Source organism: Geotrypetes seraphini, chromosome 2 (assembly GCF_902459505.1).
Source record: "Geotrypetes seraphini chromosome 2, aGeoSer1.1, whole genome shotgun sequence".
In the NCBI taxonomy this organism is placed as follows: domain Eukaryota; kingdom Metazoa; phylum Chordata; class Amphibia; order Gymnophiona; family Dermophiidae; genus Geotrypetes; species Geotrypetes seraphini.
This window is the reverse complement of record NC_047085.1, coordinates 370,645,496-370,671,007: the sequence shown is the minus strand read 5'-3', so window position 1 is coordinate 370,671,007 and position 25,512 is coordinate 370,645,496.

The following is a 25,512-nucleotide window of genomic DNA, read 5'->3' as shown; positions in this document are numbered from 1 at the left end:
CACATTCTTCAATTGCATTCAATTTTCCAAAATTTTCCACGCATAGCATATTCCCGTACTAAAAACATGGCAGATCATGTGGTGCACTCTAGACATACGGCGACCAGGGGGACTCTTATTCATGAAGTTCATCATTCCAAATGTAGTGACACTTGTGACATTTGTAAGACTACTATGGAAGGTAATAGGTGGTGTCATCCTAGAACTAATAAATCCTATATCTTCAAATCAGTTACTACCAGTAAGTCCATGTGGGTAGTATATGTCATTACATGCCCTTGCAGTATGATATACGTGGGCAGGACTCAAAGAACTGTCAGAACCCGCTTAATAGAGCATCGTTCACGAATTAATACTCAATCTATGAATTCTCCTCTGGTCCCTCATTGCATCCAAAGAGGGCATATTTTTCAGGATTTGCGTTGGTTCATTATTGAACAAATATTTGAAGATTATCAGGGGGACAAATTATCCTGGCTACAACAAAGGGAACAGTATTGGATATTTGAACTCCAAACTCTCACCCCCAATGGACATAATGATTATATTGAATGGCAGTATACTTATTAATAGTTGCTGGCTTGGGGTCCAAGTTTCTATTTTTCTTTCCCCTCTTTGGGCAGTTTTTTGGCGATTTAGCCTGTATACAATTTTTTGGTTTCTCATTTTTTTATGGACATTTGCTCACGATCTAGGCGAGTCAGCTGACTTGCTTAGCCAATGACGCTTTGGTCTGCAGTTTAAATTGGAGGCGTTCATTTCGGTTGAGTGCCATTTTCCTCTTTGCTTTTCAAGCTGGGTCGGAAGAATTGCGAGACTCAGCGCAGTCCAGTTGTTCCTGAAGAAGGGGGTGTGCACCCCCGAAACGGAGTCCCGTTGGACGAAGTTATCATCTGCTGGCTGTTTGTCACACGGAGAAGCTAAGTACTTCCAGTTTGTGATTTGCTTGGTCGAATTTGGACACTTGCTTTTCCTTTTGGCCCCCTGGTTAAGGGGCAGAGACAAATTCAAATCATGTTATGAGAGTGTGTTTTTTGATTGATTTACATATATATTTTTCACACTTTGCACTTTTTGGGTGCACTTTATTTATAAATTCACACAGAGAGAGCCCGGGGATGTTTCACAGTTGATACCCATTTGGGTGTAAGCCAGTGACAGCCTTTCCTCTGGGACTTCCCAGTAGGTGGCTGTGTGACTGAGGGCTCTCCCGTTTTCACAACATTATTTTGCTTAAGCTAGTTGTTTGTGCTTTGACTTTGTCACTCCCCCTTACCTATTTTTATTCTTGGAGTTTTGGGAGGTCTTTTGCATTTTGTGATTTTTTCACCTCCCTATCTTTAGGGTTTCTTTTGTGTTCTTGGGGGAGGGAGAACATGCACAATTAAGGCACAACAAATCTTGATAATACACAAACTGAAAGAACCATTAGTGCATAATTTTATGGGTCATGAGTGTGGGCAGTTTTCGAATAGCCCATTTACCAGATATGAGTTGTTGTTGGAAATTGCTTTCATTATGCACATATAAGAAACAAAGTTTAATATTTACAAGAAAAGGATTCAATTCTATAAATGGTGCCCAAATTTGGGCACTGATAAAAATTAGCACTAAGTGCTATTCTATAAACAGCGCTCAGAGTTGGGCACCATGTATAGAATAATGTCTTGTGCCGGGATATGCACCTAATTTTGGGCACAGGGATTTATACCAACTATGGCCTGGTGTAAATTCTCCTACCTAAGGCCCTCTTTTACTAAGATATAGTGGAGGTTTCTCCCACGGCCTGGAGGGCTAAATGCTCCGACACTCGTAGGAATTCTCTGAGTATTGGAGCAGCATCAGAGCATTTAGCATTCTGGGTCGTGGTAGAAACCTCCATCGTAGCTTAGTGAAAAGGGGGGGGGGAGTAAGTTAGGTACAGATCTCCCTTAATCAGTAAAATTGTGTGCAAATTCCAGCAATGTCTCTGATCTGCTCAAGCCCTTCCCATGAAGTATACCTTTTTGGATCCTTATATGGAAATATGATCCCTAGCGGTAGTTGTGCCAACTAAGAAAGTGCCAGAGTGAACAGGAGCAATTAGTCATCACTCCTGCTCATTCATGAGGGTATTTATATAGTAATGAGCTGCAGAACATGCATTTGCATTCTTTGCATCTCATTACTCTCTTAACTCATGGCAACTTAATACTCATGCAGTAGTTTTCGAAAAGCAGAGTTAGGGCTGTAAAAGTCATGTTAATGGTCAATTAACGTGACTTAAAGTTCTAATGTATCTTGATGAATCTCCCCAAAGTGCTCCTGTGTTAACCCTACATTAACCATTTAGCTCATAGTAATCTGGTCAATGCTTCCATACCCATTCCATACCCCTAGAAAAAAAAAATAATGTGAAAAATAAATAAATAAATGTGATTAACATATGAAAACAGGCAAAATACTTTACCATGTTTGATGGTAACTTGTTTTATCTCACAATAAACATGAGTTAGTGCTTAATACCCTTTAATAAAAGAACCCCTATATTTGGTATCTTAAAGGGCCTGGGGAGATTTGTACTAAAACCATGTGTTATGATAACCTAAATATGGAGGTTTACTGTCACTATAAGCTATTGCTGATATATGTGCTGAGGTTTCCTCCTGCATTCGCTCTCACATACTCACTCACTCACATCATGCCCATTGTAGGAATTTAGAACTCTCCCTAAAGTATTTATAAAACAAACAGCCTGGCTGACAGATGGTAAACATCTGTTGTCATACTGCATAGGTGATCAAAACAGCCTTCTTTTAAATTAAAAATGCATACAAACAAAATTAATGTTTTTTTCAATGCAGAAAATCAAGCTGGTAATCTGCAAATAACATTTTTAAGCAAACAGGTTGTTCTATCAAGTTTCTTTCTTTTTTTTTTTAAATTATTGTAATCTTCATCCCATGGAAAAGGTGGAAATGTTTTGAGTGCAATTGAAACACACTGAGCAATAAGACTTTCAGAAGCAATCAGACTTGTATGTTATTTCATTAAGTACAAGCAAAAATAAATGCACAGAAAATGGTTTATTTAATCTCTTCAGGAGGAACAACTGGTTTTTACCTTAAAATATCTCCCATGGAGAAGGTTAACTATAATTTAAAAATAACCCTCTTAGTCATAAACATTACAAACCATTCAAAGTTAAGGCTGTCTTCTATATAAACATATGAAGCAAAACTGGTAGAAATAAAATCATCCAAATTAAAAGAAATCTTGATGATGCTAGGGGTAATATACAATTTTGGTGCTCTTTTACTAAGCTGCTCAGGTGTCCTGTGGCAGTTTTTGGATCTGTGTATGCTTCCCAGGAGCTGAAAAATACATATTATTTTTTAGCGCTGGGGGCGTGATTGGGGACAAAGAGTAGGCGTGGCCAGCACTAATCAGCACAGCTACATCACTGTACACTAGCCGATTAGTACACATGAAATGCCCCATAGCCAGTGGCGTAGTAAGGGGGGGGCGGTCCGCTCTGGGCGCAGTCTTGGTAGGGGCGCTGTCACCAATCCTTCTCTCCGCCCCCCTGCCCCACTCCTTCCCGACCCCCTCCCCCTGCCGCACATGTGTGCACCCGTTCCCTTCCCTCATACCTCTTTAATTTTCCCTGCACGAGCAGCATTACGAACTTGCTGCCTGCATTGGTGTCGCCTCTCTCTGATATCTTTTCCAGGCCCCGCCCCAAGGAAGTGATGTCAGATGGCTAGCCAACATCACATGGGTAGCAAGTTCATAATGTTGCTTGTGCTTGGAAAATTAAAAAGGTATGGGGGAAGGAAAGGATGTGTGTGCGCACAGGGAGGTTGGGAAGGAACAGAGGGGGGCAGAGAAGAGGGAAGGGGGGGGGCGACACCGCCCTGGTGCCACTTACCTTTGCTATGCCCCTGCCCATAGCATCCTCTAGGTTTTACCGTTACCCTGTCTCAGTGCAACAAAAGGTTAACCATTGGTCATAGTGCTTGATGGTAAGTCGATTTTCAATTAAACAAAGGCAAAATGCCGATGCTCAGATCAACAGTGCAACAACGACATCAACCATAAAGCACTAACTATATAATGGCTAGTATTTAAGGGGGAAAAAGACCTCAGAGACCTTTAATCAAGCAATCAAAACTGCTGAAAATAGATTGTAAAGCAGGTCGTGGCCCAATCATCGGTCAACCCCCCCCCCCAGTTTTACTATATTTATAATTATTAAAGTGCATAATATTTAAGATGCAAAAGGCAATATAATTTAGCTCAAAAAATCAGATAGCGTCAAATATGAAAAGCACTTATCTCTAACGCCACACGTTTGTGTTGACAGCACAAAATTAAATTGCTCGACGGGTCCTCCGTTTCACCCTATAAGGCTTCGTCAGGGGAGGTGCTGCAGTACCTTAAGACAAAGAGAGAAAAAAAAGTGTGACTTTTTAGATTAACAACCAAAGGAATGTGCTTGTTTAAAAGACAGCAACATACGGATCACAACTTCAAATGGACTTCTCATTCAAAAAATGGCACCGGCTACGTCAGACACCATCCATGCTCTTAACCATTGCAAAGGGGGTTAAAGATTGTAAAGTAAAAATCCAAAAAGATTCTTTGCATCATAGCGCAAGGGTTTGATCTCTGCCTTGAGAATGTTTATGGATGACATCAAGTATAAATCAGAGTAGATTTTTAAAACTGTGCTCCATTGCGAGGCAGTGCTCAACTAAAAGTTCTTTTGTACGTTAGATAGACTGTGAGCCCACCGGGACAGATAAGGAAAAATGCTTGAGTACCTGATTGTAAAAACCGCTTAGATAACCTTGATAGGCGGTATATAAAAACCTAATAAACTTGAAACTTGAACTTGAAAAGTTCTTTTGTGATTTTCCTTTTGATGTTGGACTTGTGTTCTGCTAAACATGTTTTGAATGCTCTGATAGTCATGTTGATGTAAATTTTTTGCAAGGACATATAATGGTATACATTACATGATCAGTTCTACACGATCAGTTCCCCCTGTTGTGGGATGAGTAAATTCTTTGATTTGAAGTGTAATGTCACAAAAAGAGCATGTTACACATTTGAAATGACCTGCTGGAAAATCACGAAAGAACCTTTAGTTGAGCACTGCCTCACAATGGAACACAATTTTCAAAATCTACTCTGTTTTATACTTGATGTCATCCATAAACATTCTCGAGGCAGAGATTAAACCCTGGCACTATGATATAAAGAATCTTTTTGGATTTTTTTTTTTTTTAATTCTTTATTCATTTTCAAAATTACATTAAGTGTATATATATATTCAATCACATTAACCATAAATACATCACTTTCAGTCTATCATTTGTACAATACATAAATTCTAAACCCTCCCTCCTCCCACCACACCCTACCACATATTCTATTATCATATAAATACATGTTAATAAATTATCCCCCACCCTACCCAATTGAACTTATAAATTTAAGGGAAATATTTTCTTTTTTTTTTTAAGTTCAATAAGTTTTTATTAAGGTTTTACAATAGAACAGAAAATAATACTGATATACAACAGTAAAACATTGCGTCAGTACATAAAGCGATACATAACAGATCCATAAAGCAATGCCCCATATCATGGGATCGATAATACAAAGGATTAGTAACTCCAGGAAGGGGGAAAGTAAAAGGGAGAAATAAACAGATCAGGATATCTTATACTTAAACTATGATGTTAAGTCTGTAACCATTCATATGATAAACGCCAACCACTATAATGCACCAAAAACATTGAGAAAATGAGATATAAGGGAATTATAAGTGTCGATGGGTAATATTAAGTATAGTCAAAGGGCGTGTTAATATAAATTTAACATGTATTACAAGGGCGGTGAATCAGCATATTGCAATAGAGGACCCCATAACTTGGTGAACTTATGCATCAAGCCTAATCTTTCCGCAGCTATTTTTTCGTATTTAACTGTCAAGCAAGTGGTGTTCCACCAGGCGTCATAACTGACTCGGTCCAAGTTCTTCCAATTAGAAAGGATGATCTTGATCGCGATCAGAAGGAGAATATGAATAAGACAGTCCTCATCCCTTTGAAAGAAATCGGTGGCATTGACACTTCCTAAGATGATGGAATTGTATGATAAAGGAAGGGACGTGTGAAGTAATTTGTTGATATCAGCCATGACACTGGCCCAGAATTGGTGTAACAACGAACAGTCAAAAAGCATATGTTGTAATGTACCTTGAGAGGATTTACAGGACCAGCATTTATCCGATTCTCCAGCTGTAATTCGGGCCAGACGACTAGGAGTCCAATAGGCCCTATGATTAAGGAATAAAGAGGTTTGGAGGAAGGATGCAGACTTACAAATAGTATGAGTACGTGACCACAGGTGTTCCCACTGGCCTTCATCTAATGACATCTGAAAATCTAATGACCATTTGCGTTCTGTTTCAATGGGATGTTGAATTTTCTGTTGTCTGGCATGTTTGTACCATAAGGCTGCCTCTTTTTTGAGAGTAGGAAAGGATGTGCATAGCGAAAGCAGTGGTGGAACAGTATTGAGGAGCGTGTGTAATGTGAGATACGACGCAATAGCGTGTTTAAGCTGCATCCAGCGATATTGTTGGTTATCATTTAAACCATAAGTAGCCTGTAATTGTTCAAAAGATATCCATTGTTCTCCAATTCTTAGCTGGCTAATTTGGTGCACTCCCGCAGATTGCCACAACTTCCAATCAACAATGTGATTATCAATACGAATTGAACTGTTGCGCCAAATAGGAGCAGATGTTGTGTCCAACCAGTTGATATCAAGTGAGGATTCTAGCCTCTTAATAACCTGAATCATGGATAGTAAAATGTGATCACGAATGACAGGTGAAGCAGGTGGCAACATGAAGGGAAGGTGTCGTAAGCTGTGAGGAAAATATCTTGCTCGTTCAAATTCAAGCCAACGATTGGTAGAAGATATGAAGTCATCAGAGAGCAGCCATCTAACACCATGTCGAGACAGAAAGGCATGATGATAATCCAAAAGATCAGGGAAGTTCACCCCACCATTAGTTTTACCTTGTTTCAGTTTATGAAGAGCAATTCTAGGTGTATTATTATTCCACAAGAACTTGGTTAGCAACGATTCCAAATTTTTATAAACTGACAAGGGCAGAAGTGTAGGAAGCATGCTCAAAGTATACAATATTTTGGGCGTCAACACCATTTTGATCGATGCTAATCGACCCCACCATGAAAGATTCAGTGGATTCCATTTAAAAATTTGGGACTTGATAGAATTCAGTAGTTGAGATGTACAATTCTCAATGGTGGAGTCCAGAGACTTGCCAAACGGGATTCCCAGGTACGTCAATGACGAATCAGACCATCGAAAACCATATTGAGTAATTAAATGTTGATGGACATGAGAGTTTAGAGGCATAAGTTCAGTTTTACTATTGTTGAGTTTGTAGCCAGAGATCCTGGAAAAGTCATCAATAAGAGAGAGCAGCACAGGAATGGACTCAGGAGACAAATACAGGAGAACATCATCCGCATATGCGGAAAACTTTACTTCAGAGTTACCACAGCGTACCCCACAAATACGATCATTAGTTCTGATGGAATGTAGGAAGGGCTCCAATGCTAGATTGAAGAGCAGGGGAGAGAGCGGACACCCTTGTCTGGTACCTCTAGTGGGCTTAAATTGAGCTGATGAGTGGCCGTTGATGCGTACATTTGTTGTGGGTGCAGAGTATAGAACTTTGATCATTTGAATGGAAGAGTCATCAAACCCAAACCACCGAAGAGTCAAAAATAAGTAATCCCATTCCATAAGGGAAATATTTTCAACTAATCCGTACAATATTTTGTTAATGGTTTCCACACATCCTGAAATTTCTTGTAATATCCCCTTTGTAATGCAATAAATCTTTCCATTGTATAGATATGGCATTAAGAGTTCCACCAAAAGTTGTAATTTAATCTCCTCCAATCCTTCCAATTATATGTAATTTGCTGAATGGCAACACCAGTCATTATAAGTAATAATTTATTGTTGTTCGCAGAAATCTGACTTTTTGCTCTCATTTCCATACCAAATATCACAGTATCATAGGATAATGCCACTGGATTGTCTAATAAATTATTAATTTGGATTTTTACTTTACAATCTTTAACCCCTTCAGGTTTAAATGATAGAATTGACTGGTCTGCCTTCTATTGAGTATATTCTATACTACAAGATTTTTTCATGGGTTTTTTTTTTTAACTTTTTTCAACTTTTTATCTCAATTACATTTGGTATGTCTTGGCAGTACATCATTTGAAGAGTATCCTATTGGTTATTAAATGCTTATGTCACTACTTTGCATTGGTTTAGAGCTAAGAAACCAACCAGGGGATGTGGGTGGGTTGTGAGAATATCTCCCTGCTGTCCCTGGATAATACCTGTTACGGTAAGTAACTGTGCTTTATCGCAGGACAAGCAGGCAGCATATTCTCATGCATGGGTTACCTGCAAGCTAGCCAGAATGGGATGATGGGAGTGTTGGCCTTGTAGAAAATCAATTAGAAATACTGAGAGGCCGAAAGGCTCATCCTGACAGGAAAAAAGTTCCAGACAATAATAAAAGGTGAAAGATATGAACCAAGGAGAAAAAGAGTGGCTTCAATTCTGTCAATCAAAAAGAAAAACATACTGGAGCCACCAAAAACGAACCTTTGAAGGGCTGTAACTCGATTCTTTAATTGCAGTCCGATCCAGATATAAGAAAACAAGTTGCATGCAACCAACTTGTTGGATACTAATTCCTTGAAAACAGGATGGTTCAACTCATTAATGTTGAAAGAGACAAAAAGTTATAGTTTATAGTTTATTTATTTAAAATTTGATAAATGCTTTACAGTATATTTAAAAGTGTTGTACAATTAAAATAAGAAATAAAATAATGGTTAAAGACAATACTAGGGCATACAATACAAGGACAGACATACTAAGTCGGGAAGAAGGAATTAAACAAAAGGGAAATATGAAAGAAAATTACAATTTTTTTAAATAAAAAAAAATATATTTTTTTTAAACAATGGGAAGAAACGAAGGGATAGGGTGTGGAAAATTATAAAATTTATAAAAAATAAAATAGATTTAAAATTGTATGAGATTCATCAAAATTGAGTCAGTTAGATTAATCATATGCATCTTTAAAAAGGAAGCATTTTAAGCTGCTCTTAAATTTAGTCAAGTTTTGTTCTACTCTTAACTGTAAAAGTAGTGAGTTCCAAATGGTGGATGCTGTTACGGAGAAGATGTATGATTGGCGAGTACCAATTATTTTTAGAGATGGAACGTTAAGGGTAAATTGTGATGAGGATCTTAAAATTCTAGGAGAGTCATGTTGAATAAGTAGTCTGTCAATAAATGCTGGTTCGTTAGTCTGCCAGTTCTTGAAGGTGGGGAGAGCAATTTTATAGATGATCTGATGATGAATGGGAAGCCAGTGGGCGTTTCTTAACAGAGGAGTAACGTGATCAGGTTTTTTTACAGTTAGTGATAGTTTTTATTGCTCTGTTTTATATTAGTTGAAGTCGTCTAATGTCCTTTTGATATAAACCTTTATATAGTGAATTACATTAGTCAATTTTAGAGATTATAAGAGAATGAATTAAAGTCTGGAGAGATTTGAGGTCAAGGAGAGGAACTAAAGATCTTATCATCCTTAGCTTATAGAAACAGTTTTTGATGAGAGAACTTATTTGAGAGCGATAGGTGAGATTTTTATCAACAAGAACTCCTAAGATTTTTACTGTTGAAGCAGAATCTAATGGAATTTGATCAATAGAAATAGAGATGATCTTTAAGATATGAGTATAGTCTTCTGCAAAGAAGCAGCTAATGCTTGTTTGCAGTCTATAGTATGAAGAATCGATTCTGCTAGAAGAGAATAAGACTTGGGAAATATACTGTTAGCATAATCGAGTGACTGGAATAAAAATCAGTAAGAAGCTATAAGAAGAAGTAAGAACAACAGTAAACAAAAATAACAGAAAAAAAATTAAAATACATCTAAATCAGGTGAGTATTGGTGCTCTGGTGCACTTCAGCAGAGATTGTGAGAGCATGCGCCAGAAGTAGTTGAAATTTAAATTGCATGTACCAGCTGATTGGGTGGGGTCCAGTGGGCCACCGTTTCATGGCGGTGAAAGTAGCAGGAAGGAAGGCTTAAAGCTAAGGATGAAAACAAAAGCAACAGAGGGATAAGAACAACAGTAAACAAAATAACAGTACAACAACAGAAGAAACTAAAATTTGCAATTCTACAAGTCCTGCAGACCGAAGTTGATGAGATAGAACATATGACGGAATGCTCTCGATCAAACATTTTGAGGCCAGATTGTGCAAACACATATAAACTGTTAATAACAGCTTGTAACGGATCTTATATGTCAATTTTAACCAATATAGACTCATAGGGTTTTGGTGGGCTCACACAGATGGTCATAGTGGCTTACAATAAAATCATAAAATTCAAAAATAAAAGGAACTTCAATTTATGATAGGACAGAATAAAATAAACATTCAGTACAAGAACATTCATACCAAGCATGTACCACATGACTCTAGAACAGCACAACCAAGAATCGAAAAGCCTGCTAGAGTAGCACACAGATGTCTTAGGTAGCCTATTGAGTGGTCTAGTGAACCACAGAGAGGAGGAGCCAAGCCCATAAGGTGCTCTAACCAGCACAATTATGGTGGAAAGTGTAAGCCCATCAAAACCCTACTCTACTGCCATATAGATACCACCTGTAGCAATAAGGGCTATTGGAGCGGTGGACAGGTGGGTATTATAGGTATTAGGGAAGGTTGGGGGAGCTTAATCTGAATCATAAGGAGGTTATGGTGAGATGTACATGTGGTATATAGAAACCGGAGTCCTATTCCATTATTCCTAGCTGAAGTATTCAGGCGACCGGCCTGCTTTGAACACTTTTGGACATTTTTTGGATACAAAATGGGGTATAACTTTGAACATTTTGGCAGCTTAGATGTCCAAGTAGATGATAAAAAAAAAAAAAATTATATATGGACATCTCACGGTTTGATATTCAATAATGGCTTCTTGGATGTTTCCTATTTTGGACGTTTTGTGGGAAATGTCCAAAGTCAGATATAGACATTGTTTCAAAAATGGCCCTCATTGCTTTTTTCAGATCACATTGATCATTGCAGATGATGCCATGTCATAGATTGTGAAAGGTTCCAAGGCTTTAAATACTATCCTGCTCATAATAGGCAATCAGTGCAGTAGTTGTAAGAGGGGAGTAATGTTCAAATCAATGTTTTATCCTTTCAGCATAATACCTATCCCTTTCTATTTTACAGAATTCCTGATATTCATACAGCCTGAAGTAGAAATTGTCATAATCATCTACATCTCTAGACTTTCTCCAGATTCACTTATACTTTCTCAGTTTTCTTTTCAGATTCAGGAGAGGTTCAGTCCTCAATAGACATTTCTTTGCTTTCTTCTTTAACTTAATTATTTTCAAGAAGGCAATGCCATCCACCCACCAATGTGGAAACAGCCTCAGTCTCTTCCAAATGCTGCCAAGTAGGTAACCATTTAGTTTTTAAAGTCTGTATATCAAACCTAGAGCAAATAGATATAGTACGATAACTAGCCAATGAAGATTGATCAATTAAAGTGTTACATGATCTTGTGCTTTGGCTTCACATAAAAGTTAGCTGCTGAGTTCTGTAGGGTTTGTAGGTGACAAAGTGAGGAACCAGCAATATCATAAAAAACTGAATTACAATAGTCTACCCTAGAAATTATGAAAGCATGCAAAAGTGTGTGAAAGTGTGCAAAATCTAGAGAGGATGATATTGAATGAATTTATCTTAACCAAGGAACAGGTGGAGATTTGATAGGTGGTTTCATGTGGAATAAGCCTTTTATGAAATGGGTTACCAAAGGATGGACAAATAGAGGTTTCTTGTCCAAGGGAGAGTGAAACACACTGATAGCACTGAGATGTACTCAATCCAAATTGTTTTTTAGACCAGAGTTAGAGAGATGGAGAAGGTAGTCTAGTAAGGATGGAAGTGGGCATGTGACAGGTTCCACACTTGGAAGATAATCAATGACAACAGATTCTGCAGCCGAGAGGGAGAAAACATTTACTTAGTTGGTAAAAGAAACCATGCTGTTAGTGCTAATGAGTTGGGATTGGGGTGAAGGAGGAATCTATAATTTTGCATCAGCAGTGTTGGGAATGATTTCAACTTGCATGGTTTTCTTCGTCAAGAGCTCTAGGAGTAGAAACCAAATTTGGTGTGGCCAATGCAGTGCTATGAGTATCATGGTTTCATGATCTTGGTGAAACTTGAATAGAGTTTTCCCAATAAGGGGTAGCGGAGGTACCATACTCCTTGAGTATGGAGGCTGTCCAGATATACACCTCATCCTAACAATGAAGCATCTGTTGTTAGAAGCTTTTGATGGTGGGGGGGGGGGGAGAGGGGCTGGAAGGGAAAACTTTGCATGAATTGTGAGGAACTATCCATCATTGGAGAAAATGAAAGAGGTCTGAGGTGACTTGGATTGGAGTATACAGATGTCCTTTGGTTTGAGACTATTGGTTCAACAGGGTCTATTATGAAACTCTGAGGTGAATACATGCAAATGGAGTGACGAGTACTATCGATGCCATGTGACTGAGATGGTCTAACATTTAATGCAGAAATATGTTGAAGGGTGAGACTGACTGACTCAGGTGAATGAGATTGTTATCTCTCTGCTTTGGTGGAAAAGCTTGATCCTATGTAGTATCCAAGAGAGCTCCTCTGAACTCCAGTGCCTGAGTAGGATGTAGATGTGACTTTTCATAGTTGACAGCAAACCCAAGCAGCTCCAGAAGAAGAACTGTTGAGTTGATGGCATGCTGAACTGTTTGTGATGATAAAGCCTTGTTCAACCAGTCATCCATGTAGGGAAATCCATGAAACCCCCATGTGTGAAAGGCTGCTGCCACTACCACTCAGCAAATCATGAAAACACGAATGGGCTGAAGCCAGTCCGAAAGGCAAGACTTTGTATTGGAATTGTCACGATCCAATGTGAAAGCAAAGATACTTTCTGGGAGCAGGTAGGAAAACAATGAAAACTAAGTATGGAAAAGCACAAAAGAATGGTAAAAGTTTGACATATTGAAGAGAAAACTGAAGACATTGTTTCACAGCTCCATAGAAAATTAAAAACTGATGGTTCCCCAAGCTGACGTCAGGTGGGAAAGTACCAGCATGCACACAATATGGGCACTGCATAAAGATTTAAAGTGACAGTGCATTTGGTAGAGTCTTTACTGGGTTCTATGGATGATGTCACCCACATGTGAGAATATTATGCCTGCTTGTCCTTGATGAAATAAAAATATTTTTTTACACGTAGTTAGTGTGTACCGATTTCAAACTTACCTCAGGCTGCTTGAGTGTGTTCTGCAGTGAGCCATTTTAAGCTATGGTAAGCATGTACTAGCTCTTACCACAGCTTAGTAAAAGGATCCCATAGAGAGGTTTGTGTTTTTCTTGAAAGAAAGGCAGGCATCTAGAGAGCAGGGTAGCTTTTGTAGAAATTAAAAAGATAAGAATATATTACTAGAAGCTTCTTGGTTAAAAAGTCATTGGTAGACTAGTTAAGAGAAGAAAAATAGAGATGCTTTGGAAAATTGTCTCAAATCTAATACTCGGTAGTAATTGCTAATATAAAAAAATACTATTTACAGCTACATTTGTAATAATGTTCTTTGGGCCATTTAGAATTATCAAGATAATTGGGTCATCAAAAATGCATTTGCTGGCACAGAACTAATGAGGAAAGATGTAGCTGGAAAAAGGAATATGATTTACAAATATAACAATTATCAAAAACAGATCTCAGTAGTAAAAAAGTCTGAAGAGTGCCTGTTTGAAACCTTTTTTAGGACGTTGACCCTACAAAGTGTGAGAGGAGAGCAGTAGTAGAGGTAGCCCAGAAAGAGGAGAAGACAATAGCTGCTTTTTCCATTTACCAGATAGTCAGAAGTAGCAGCTGCTATGTAAGCAGGGGTTGGCAGAAAGGTCCTTTGTTCCTTCAAGGTCCTTGATTATCAGTGCAATACTTTTACTGGACTTTTTGAACTGATGAACAGACACATAGGCGAATCCTTGACAATAGGCATGTTTACTGGCTGCATAAAAAGTACAAATATTATATAAGAACATTAGAATAGACATACTGGGTCAGACCAATGGTCCATCTAGCCCAGTATTCTGATTTCACAAGTGGCCAATCCAGATCACAGAAATCGGCAGAAATCCAAATAGGAATAAAATTCCATGCTGTCAATCCCAGGGCAAGCAGTGGCTTCCCTAATGTCTGTTTCAGTAGCAGACTATGGACTTTCCCCCTTCCCAAGCTATAGCTGGGCATCCATATTTCCCCCCTCTCTAGTCCTGCCCAAAACAGGCTCAAGTCATGCCTCTTTGCCATATGGACATACTGCAGTTTTAAACAGCCATATGTTGGCTTTATAAAAGCAGGATTCAGACATCCATGAAATTTAGATGCCTGAAAGCTGATTTGCAGACGTTCAAAACACAAATAAAGCTTCTAAAATAACCACCATAGTGGATCCTGTCTGACGGGAAACTTTTTGTGTTCCATTCCAGTTCTATATTTCTATTAACATCTCTTTTTCTCTTAAAATTTTTCTATTTCATGCAAATGTTTCTGTTCTAAATCTTTGTTATTTAAAGGAGGGGAAGTATATGTGGACCAACAGTTCAGCATTGGAATTTTCAAGATTTAGTTCTGGACAACTAGATGATTGGGAAAATGAAAACTATATTGGTACAGTACTTGGTAAGAACATAAGACATAAGAATAGCCTTACTGGGTCAGACCAATAGTCCATCAAGCTCAGTAGCCCATTCTCATGGTGGCCAATCCAGGTCACTAGTACCTGACCAAAACCCAAGGAGTAGCAATATTCCATATTATCAATCCAGGGCAAGAAGTGGCTTCCCCCCTGTCTTTGTCAATAACAGACTATGGACTTTTCCTCCAGGAACTTGTCCAAACCTTTCTTAAAACCAGCTACGCTATCCGCTCTTATCTCTGGCAATGAGTTCCAAGTCTTCTTTCACATCTATCACTCTTTTTAAATTTTATTTTGATGAACCAAGCAAAATCTTGTACAGAAATATATGAGCTAATACCCAACATTCAGTCCACAAGTTTAGGGGAAATCCAAAATAAAAGAACAGGTAACTAAGCGGGAAGTTATCAACATGGGTTGACTTCTAATATGGAGCCCAGTACTGTGTACTATTATGTAAGATGATAATGATGGTAATGAAGATGATTATTATAATTCATTTCATCTGCCATTTAGATACCCAGTCCCCCAGTCTTGCAATGTCCTCTTACAGTTCCTCACAGTAAGCTCATGATTTGACAGCTTTGAATTACTGTGTCACCTGCAGATATGATCACCTTAATTACTGCTCTCCTTCCAGACCATTGTTGATGCTCCCCTAACCTGTGCAGCATGAGGTAGGTGGACTTCACCGATAGACAGTCAGCTTCCTTAAAGTCAAAACATCACTGGCTGTTTGCAGCACTGTGTCAAAACAGCAATAATACAGCACAGATCCATTGAAGCAGACTTTAGCAGGCTTAGAGGCCTTTTTACTAAAGCTTAGCTTCTGCTAACAGACATTAATTAGCCTGTGCCACGAAGGGGGTGCTGAAAAGTTCTCAACCCATCCAAGAAGAGAATGACGTGGATATGGTTCAATCAATGATCTGAAATAATGTCAAAGCACAATTTTGTTTCTGCAAATTGGCACTTAACAAAATAAGATAACACTCAGAATTTAGAAAGTTGGTTGGTTGGGCTGAGAACTTTTCCTGCTTCTTTCATCCTCCTTCAATAGCTTGCTTAGTCCAAAAAATCCACCTAATCCCCCCTTAATTTCAAGGAGAAACACAGTCATAAATACAATGAAAATAAATTTTATTGCCATTTTTTTCCATATGGAAACAAATAAATGAAATAGATAAGTGTCATGTTAAAAGGATAGCACAAAAACAGCATCCATGCTATTTATTGTGTGATAATGTGATTTTTTTTCTGACTGGAGGACAGAGGAAATCCTAATATTGGACCCAAACAATCTATTTGTTTCATCATCATGGGGAAGGAGGGGCTGGAGTATAAACCCATTGTAGAAGTCTGGAACAGCAATCCTAGAGATTAGGGTCAGCTGCCATAGGAGGAGGAATACTGATACTGTGAAAGCAGTGGGCCACTACAGGATTGGGTGACAGACGGTGGCAGGAACAACCAAAGCAGACACCTGAAGCTGCTGTGGGAAGACAGGAAGAGGATGGGAAAAAGCTTGGGGTCCGCAGCAGTGGTGTATGGTCAGCGCTTCAGGGGATTCAGTGAATCTCCAGTTCTACAGCTTTATTTTTGTTTACTTTTTCCTGATGCATTTTGATTTGTTGAACAGGCAAGCTGCTCAACCAGTCAAACTGCATCAAGCAAAAAGTAAACAAAAACAAAAAAAAAGCAGGGCTGTAGGGTTGGAGATTCACCCAACCCAATAAACCTAAGTAGAGGGCACATAAATCACTCAAACTAATACACTTACACCCTATATGGAAAAATGAAGAAACCCTCCTGACGCTTCAAAGCCCTACTACAAGCCCTCACACAACCCCTTAGGAAAGGGGAAAATCTTCATTGGTAAAAAAAAAAAAAAAAAAAAAAAAGCAAAAAACTCCACTTCTCATATTCAAAGTCAAATCTTCCATTGATATCCACTGAGCCACTGAAACACAGTTGAAGCACTCTAGCAGCCCGGAGGGAACCTTGTTCTTTGATGAAAACAGCAGCATGCTAACCCCCTGAAGGCCCTGACAGTATTGATCTGAATTTGATTGGTTGAGCAGTTTCTGCCTGCTGCCTGATGAACCAATCAAATTAAGATCAGTGCCCTCAGGGCCTTCAGGGGGTTGGATGAATCCCCTGAAGGCCCTGACCGCACACCACTGTCAGACAGAAACTGAGGATGAAGTAGTAAGAAGCATTAGAACAAAAAAGTGGCAATCTAAAGGGAGAGCTTGGGATCAAGTGTGGCTCACCTCTTAGCATGCCCCTTTGGTGAGACCTGGTAAAGACAAGTTTTTATTTGTCTTATTATGGGAAGGAATATGAGAAATATATTGTATGTTTTAACTTTTTTAATTATGTGGAGGGGGTTTAGACTTTAACATTGTTTCCAGGTGAGATAGAAGGCATTAAGCAGTAGTATAGCCTCCCTCTACTAAGAAGAGACAGTTTACGTTTACCTGTCTATAGTCGTGAATAAACCTAGTTCAGCTTTGTCTTTTTTTATTCATAAGCAACTTTTAACAAAGTGGAGTACAGCATAACATTTACAATAAAATTTACTAACAGCATTACAATAATCATACAACAATTAAAAATTCCATACAATCATACAAAACCAAAAAAGAAACCTAATAGCAATAATATTATAGAGGCATCAATCTTTCTATACAGGAGCTTGCAACATCTCTCAGGAGAGAAGTGATACGAAAGAAATTATTTCAATCAGGCTATTCCAAGAACAGATGAAAACCAAATAAAATAATGAAAGTGTGATTGTTGGTGTTGAATCAGTAAATGTCACAAAGTAATTTACTTTGGGCCCCGTTTACAAAGCTGCGGTAGCAAGTCCCGGCATGGCAAATGTGGCACAGTCCATAGGAACTGAATGGGCTGCATCACATTTGCCACTGTCCATTTTTTGGAATACATTTTTTTTTTTTAATAACATCTTTTGAATGACAATGTCTATTTTGTAAATAGTAATGCCACAATTAGTGTTTTTGTTATCAGTATGCATTTTGGGTGGTTTACAAACTATTAATCATTAGCGTTATCATTTGAAAGGGAGCGTATACGCTGCAAAGTGTGGGTTGTGAGAGTAAGTGATTCTCCAATCACAATTGTTTTTGACATGTTCGTCATTGGTTTTTAAATCGCATGTCTGTTGTCCTAAAGTCACCGGCACCATTTTTTGGAAGTCAGCGCTAGAGCTGCAAACAGTGAGTACTACATTGTTTAAGTTTATACTTTAACCATTTGAGAGTTATGTTGCATATAACAAAATTTTTTTTTTTATAGTTTTCAATGACCCCCGTGGAAGCCGTTATTATTCTTTGGCGAAACGGGACCCATTGGGCTAAACTATATTGCACATGGCATGATTGCACTTTACAATGAAATTTTAAGATAAGTGTTTTTTCATATTTATTATTAATGTTATTTAAAAAATTGAAAATTTAACAAAAAGAGATTTATAAGCCAGTGAGAGGTTTTTTGGTCGATGAGTGAAAACCTGACCTGCACAAGTTATTCATATGATCATTCATTGAAAGCGCAGGAGTTCTGAGACCTTTTCCTCTCATTATTTACATTTATGAAAACACTTGAGTTGAGTTATAGGAACCTGTTTTTCGATTGTCTAAATATAGCTACCACATAGAATTAAAGTGCAAACAATAATATTTATTGCTTAATATCTAGATCCAGTTCAATACAATTCTGAATATTTTAGACATCAGAAAACACCATATAAACTCTGATAAGTATACTTGAATACATTTAGGGCCAAATTCCCTTGTGGCGATAAGCTCAGCGGCAACCCGATTTTCTAACCGGCGCTGGTGGCATGGATGCCAGTTATAGAATTGGATTATTAGGCAAACTTAGGCGTCTGTCCATGAGGACAGATTCAATTCTCTATAGGATGCCAATGTGTGATTCTCAAAAGCCGCTTAGGTGGCTTCTGAGAGTGGGCATCCAATACAGAATCCGGCCCTACATATCTGGATCAAATTCAGCCCATTTTGATAATCCAAATTTCCAGTTTAATATTATGAGATTGGGGGGAGGGGTGGAAATGTTACCGTTCTGATTTGAGAATCTATTTTAGAAATAATTGGGGGTACCAACTAAGGTCCCTGAAAGATATTGTTGTATTGTTAAGTCTCAAAACAGAAATAGCTGAAACAGCTATTAAAAGGTTAAAATAAATGTATTTTTATTCAATCTATAGAGACTAGAGAAAGTTAAAACTGCCCATTTCCCTCAATATTATTTCATATAGAGCAGTGCTTTCTCAGGAGAGGCCTGCTGTGGGAGTGCAAATGTCAGGTTATCTTATCTATGACAACTGTTTTCTACTTTGTTTTCATTCCGACCATTACATTTCTAATCTCCCTCCTGCTGTGGATGTGGTACTTGTTTTTGTTCCTAACATTTTGCCAAAGAGAGGAAAATGTCACTGATCAGCACTTTTGAACCAGTAGGAGAAAAATCATAATTGTGTTTATTCTCCTCTCACAGCACTGGACAAAGCTGAAGAAATTCTGCTGCAACTCTATGGCATATCTGCAAATAGTTTTCACTATCAGTTTTATGACATTTGCATGTAATTGCATACACATTTCACTATTAAAGATGCAGTTTTCTATTAACTACTGTATTATGATAAATGCTAGTGATGTCTTGATTATTTCTTTTTTTATTCTGTTTTCTTTCTTGCTGTCCATTTTTTATTTCAGATTTCCCCCTTCATACTTATTCTTTTTTTTTTTTTTTTTAACACAAGAACCTAAGAATAGCCTTACTGGTTTAGACCAATGGTCCATCAAGCTCTGTAGCCCGTTCTCACAGTGGCCAATCCAGGTCGCTAGTACCTGGCCAAAACCCAAAGAGTAGCAACATTCCATGCTACTGATCCAGGTCAAGCAATAACAGACTATGGACTTATCCTCCAGGAAATTGTCCAAACCCTTCTTAAAACCAGTTAAGATATCCGCTCTTACCACAACCTCTGGCAATGCGTTCCAGAGCTTAACTATTTTCTGAGTGAAAACATATTTCTTCTATTAGTTTTAAAAGTATTTCCCTGTAACTTCAGGTACTTAGGACCTGGGTTGGCCACTGTTGGAAACAGGATACTGGGCTTGATGGACCTTCGGTTTGTTCCAGAATGATAATTCTTATGTTCTTATACATTTAAGTAGCATAGTGTGGGCAGAAGATGGGAGGGATATGGGTGGGGCTGCCAAATACATAAACACCTTGGCTGGTTACTGTGGACACCTATATTTTAGGCGTGTTAGTTCAAGGTTACACTAATATTCTATACTGGAATCTGGGTGCCCAGATGCAATTATAGAATAGGTTCTCATCACATATCAGAGTTCTTAAAAAGAGATACCCACTTATAGAATTTTCTCTTTTATGTTCTTAGCAAGATATGACATCCAGAACTGATAAGTACTCTGAGGTCTCTCCAACATCCTGCACAGCAGTATTATAACCTCTTCCTTTCTGCTGGTTATGCCCCTCTCTGTGCATCCTTCTGTCTTAAATCACTATCTTCTCACACTTTTTGCCACTGCGGGATTCTCATATGTTATCAGCTTAAGATCTCTCTCTTGATTTTGTATTGCAGCACAAGGGTCTGCTGAAAAGTCCTCAGCCCAACCAACAAAGTTGGAACAGTCTCCATCGAGAGCTATATACTTAGTCCAGCGATTTTCCACTTTTCTCATTCTGTATTTTTCTGACAGAATGAAAAAAAGTGAAAAATCACTGGACTAAGTTCATAGCCATCGATGGAGACTGTTCCAAGTTTGTTGGTTGGGCTGAGGACTTTTCAGAGGCCCCTTGTATGACTTTGCTGGGTTTCTGTACTCCAAATGCATCACTCTGCACTTTTGTATTTTAAAGGCTAAGTACTACATTTGACCGGTTGTCTAATTTTTATAGATCACTTCTCATTTTGCCTACTTACAAATCTCTGTTACAAATCTTTGTGTCAGCTATGAAAAGGGAAACCTTTTCTTCTAACCTTTCAACAATATCGCTCACTATGAATCCATGAGGGACTCCAATATGACCCACTCTTTCTTCCAAATGAATTCCATTTATTATCATCCTCTATCATCTATTAGTCAACCAGTTTCTGATTCAGCTCACCATCTTGGTACGCAAACCTCGGCTGCTCGGCTTATTCATAATCTTCTTAGGTGCAGAAGTATCAAAGGCTTTGCTGAAATATAAGTAGATCGCGTTTAGTGCACACCCTCTATCTAGTTCTCTAATGTTCTATCAAATAAATCACCGGATTCATCTAAAACAATCTGTCTCTAGTAAAACCCGTGTTGCTTCAGATCTTGTAACTCATGGAACTGTAAATAACTTACCTTGCCTGGTATCTTGCGGTTCTGTATGGGGAGGATGAATTTTAAGAAAATGTTGAAAACTCAATTATTTGCCAATGCCTTCCTATGCTAAGGTATATTTTAGTTGATAATCGCCTTTAAGAATTTTTTTTTTTTTTACAGCAATGTATGATTTAACGCTTGCTTGTATTTTTGAATTGATTGAATTTCCATTCTATCCCTGTTTATAACGGACAATTATGATGTTGTTTAGATATGTCTATATTAATGTGGTAATCACAGGGAAACAAGATTTTATGTATATGATATGGAAACCGCATGGTTGTATGCGGTATATAAATGTTTAATAAATAAATATCCCTTCCATCAATATCATCTAGGAGTAGCCTAGTAGTAGAGCTGCTGTCTTAGCATCCTGAGGTATCTCAGGCTGCTGAGACAGCAGCCTGAGATACCTCAGATCCCAGCACTGCTCCTTGTAACCCTGAGCAAGACACTCAGGCCCAAATTCTGTAGCCAGCGCCTAAAGTTAGGCTCCTATTTTGGAGGCGCCCAATTAGATAGGTGCCTATCTAAATTGAGTAACAAACCCAATTAAGCTTTTTAATCAGCACTGATTGAAACATAGGCGCCTATCAAGAAAGTGCGACTTTAACAAGGTGCCTCTAGAAATTTAGGCGATCTTCAAAAAAAATAGGCGCTATGCATGTGGGGCATGGCTACGTTTTAGGCGCCTTCTTACAGAATCACTGCTCTTGAGCATGCTTAAGCGCTCGCATGGGCACCTAACTTTTAGTTGGGCCTAGAGCTGGCCTATTTAATGGGTACCTCCAAAATAGGTGCCGCTCAGTATGATTCACTAAACAGCACCCAATTGTGCTTGAGTCGCGCTGAACGGTGCCTATATCGGCACCTAACTTTTGGCCACTTCTTATAGAATTTGCCCCTCAATCCTCTATTGCTCCAGGTACAAAATAAGTACCTGTATACAGTATATGTAAACTGCTTTAAATGTGTAACCACAAAAAAAACCAGTATACAAGCCCCGTTCCCCTCCCCCTTTTCCCACGACTGAGATAAAGCTTTCCAGTCTGTAATTCCCTACCTCTTCTTTGCTGCCACTTTTGTGAAGAGTTGCCACATCTGTTTTTCTCTAATCACATAGAACCTCTCCCATTTCTAGGAATCTGTTAAACATATCCTTTAGTGCAGTGTTTTTCAACCGCTGTTCCGCGGCACACTAGTGTGCCGCGAGATGTTGCCTGGTGTGCCGTACGGTGCAGACACTGATTAGGCCTCAGGCCGGGTCCCGCACGTGCTCCCATGAGACTCCCCCGGTCCCTGCTGCTGTTCAGTTTCGATCTTCTGCTCTGACGCAACCGGAAAGAGGAAGTTGCAGCAGAGCAGAAGATTGAACACTGAGCAGCCGCGCGTGCGCGGCTCTTTGGGAAAGCATGCCTGTCGCTGAAAAACAAAACCTACAAACTAAGGTGAGGCGAAGGGAGAGAGCTGGCTAAACAGTAGGATCGATTGGGCAGGCGAGTAGTGGCTGCGGGGACTGTGCGATCGCTTGTGTTCCCGGCTCAAATTGGAAGGAGGGAGTGAAAGGGAAAAGGATTCTGGGCCAAGGGGATGAAGACGGAAAGAAAAACCCACAGCAGGAAAGAAAGGGAAGGACAGGCAGGTGAGCCAGATGCTAGAAGCAGGGGGGGGGGGAAGAAAGAGGGAAAAAAGCTAGATGGGGTTGAAAAGAAGAGACACACTGGTATGGAAGAGGAAGATAGGGGAAATCTGGACACAGGAAGGTAACAGAAAGAGGGGAAATTATGTGCATGGGTCATAGGGACAGAGTCATAAAGGGGACATGCCATGGGGATGGTATATGGACACGGGGGGGGGGGGGCAATGACAGATACATAGGGGAGATATTAGAAATGGAGAAAATAGGAGCACAGAAGCGAGATGGTTTGTGGGGATGGGACAGGGACCGAGCTCGCAGGCTCCAGTGGCTTGCACAAATTACATTGTAACGTGCCATGAAAATAAGAGGGAGGAAGGTAGATAGATAAGCCCCATGAGAGGAGCTGAAGGGTAGTAGAAAGGAACAGATGGTAAAGGAGGGAGGGAAGGGTGGTGGTGGAAAGGAATAGGACAGACATTGAAGGAGGGTGGAGAGGAACAGACCCCGAAGGGAAATGTGGAAGACAGAGTGGGAAGAAGACAGATGCCAGACTATGGGGGAGCGGAGGGAAGAAGATTGGTGCTAGAACAATTGGGGGGGGGGGGGGGGGTGAAGGGAGAGGCACAGTAACAGCAAATGGAAGACGTAGAGAGAAGACACACAGTGGATGGAAAGAATTGAATGAGAAGATGTGGAAAGCAGAAACCAGACAACAAAGGTAGAAAAAAAATTATATTTATTTATTTATTTTTTGCTTTAGGATAAAATAGTATATTAGTTGTGTTGATAAAAATTTATAAACAAAGCCCTGCCAGCTGAACATCTCTTTCTCTAGTTCAGCAGCAGGAACTTTGATTTATAAGAAAGGAATAAGCTAAATATTACAGTACTAAGGCTTATATGGATGCAGCGGGGACGGTGACAGGGCGGTGAATGGGATGGCATTGGCGGTGACGGGGCGGTGAGAGGGATGGCGGTGACGGTGACGGGGCGGTGAAGGGAACGGCTGTTGACGAAGAGCTACGTGTGTGTCTTTCTTCGATTCCAGCCAGAATATCAGCTTTGTGTTCAGCCAAACAGGCCCAGGTTTCGCACTGAATAAAGTATTTTATAATTTTTCACTATTCTGTTTACTTAATATTTCATAATAAAGTAATTATAAAATACTTTCTTTGTGTTTATTTGATTCCTATTCAAGAGAATTACTTTATATATAGTCAATATAGGCACAGAGTTAAATTTTTTAACATTTTCTAATGGTGGTGTGCCTCGTGATTTTTTTCATGAAACAAGTGTGCCTTTGCCCAAAAAAGGTTGAAAAACACTGCTTTAGTGGACCCACCAGAACCTCTATCAGCTCCCTTAATATCCTGGGAGTATTCTATTTACCATACCATGTAGTTTCTTATATCCTGCAAGTTTCAGTAAGGAATCATTGCAGTTTACAGTAAGATTTGGGATCAGTTATTACATAACAATAAGAGTGTAGAGAACATTCTGGATAGTGAACAGGCATTACAAGGAAAAAAGATAAGTCTTTAACATTTTCCTGAATTTGTACTAGGAATGAGCCTGACACAAATATAAGGGTAGGCTATCCTAGACTTTGGCTTTAGTACTATGGCTATCTTCACTTTCAGTCCTTCAAGCTTTTCTAAATCATTCTTTTCTGTGAATTTATTCCATTTTGATCTTACTTTTCCTAGCTTTTTGTGATCCCTCCTCAGGGCTTTTTCCTCATCACTCTCCACACGTTGGTTCTCCAGGAGAATGAATAACCTCAACTTCCTTCCCATCTCATAACTGAAGCAGATTCTGAGTTTCTCCTTGCTATTCTCTTGGGGTGAGTTAATTCAAGATTTTTTTTTAGTAATTTCCATCTCTGGATTAGAATTAGGTTGAACATTTATTTGAGGAGTGCTTAGTCGCCATTCAGAAGATGTTAATGAATGGTAATAGATGCAGAGCATTCTCTAATTTACAGATCCAATTTAATGTTCCATCTAGCTGCCATTATCATATCTGTAATTAATTCATTGTTTACATGCCTGTAAGATTAAAGCTGAAGAGCTCACTGATGATTGGAATCTAGAGACTTGCTATCTCTCTATTAGACCTTTTGGACATGAATCAACTCAATTTTGTTGTATTTTAAGTTCTGCTAGGTGTTTGGTTGCTGAGAAGGTGTGGGACAACAAAACTGATTGCTCTCTCACTCCTTAATAGTTTTTGTAGCTGCTCTGTTCAAGTTTTACGTTCTGCTTAGAGAATGACAAGGGGATACATTTAAAATCATAAGTGTTTGAGGCTTATATGGTTAAGGCAGAGTTTGCATGAATGGGACAGGGACAGGGACAGAACTCGTGACAGAGACAAATTTGTCCATGTGTCATTCTATACCTCTATTATAAAGTCACTCTTTTTTTCTTTGCTCATAAATTATGCTGGTCACCCATTAAAGCCTCTAAGACAGACTCTGATGTGGCTCCTTTCAGCTGGTTTTGTTCAAAGTAAA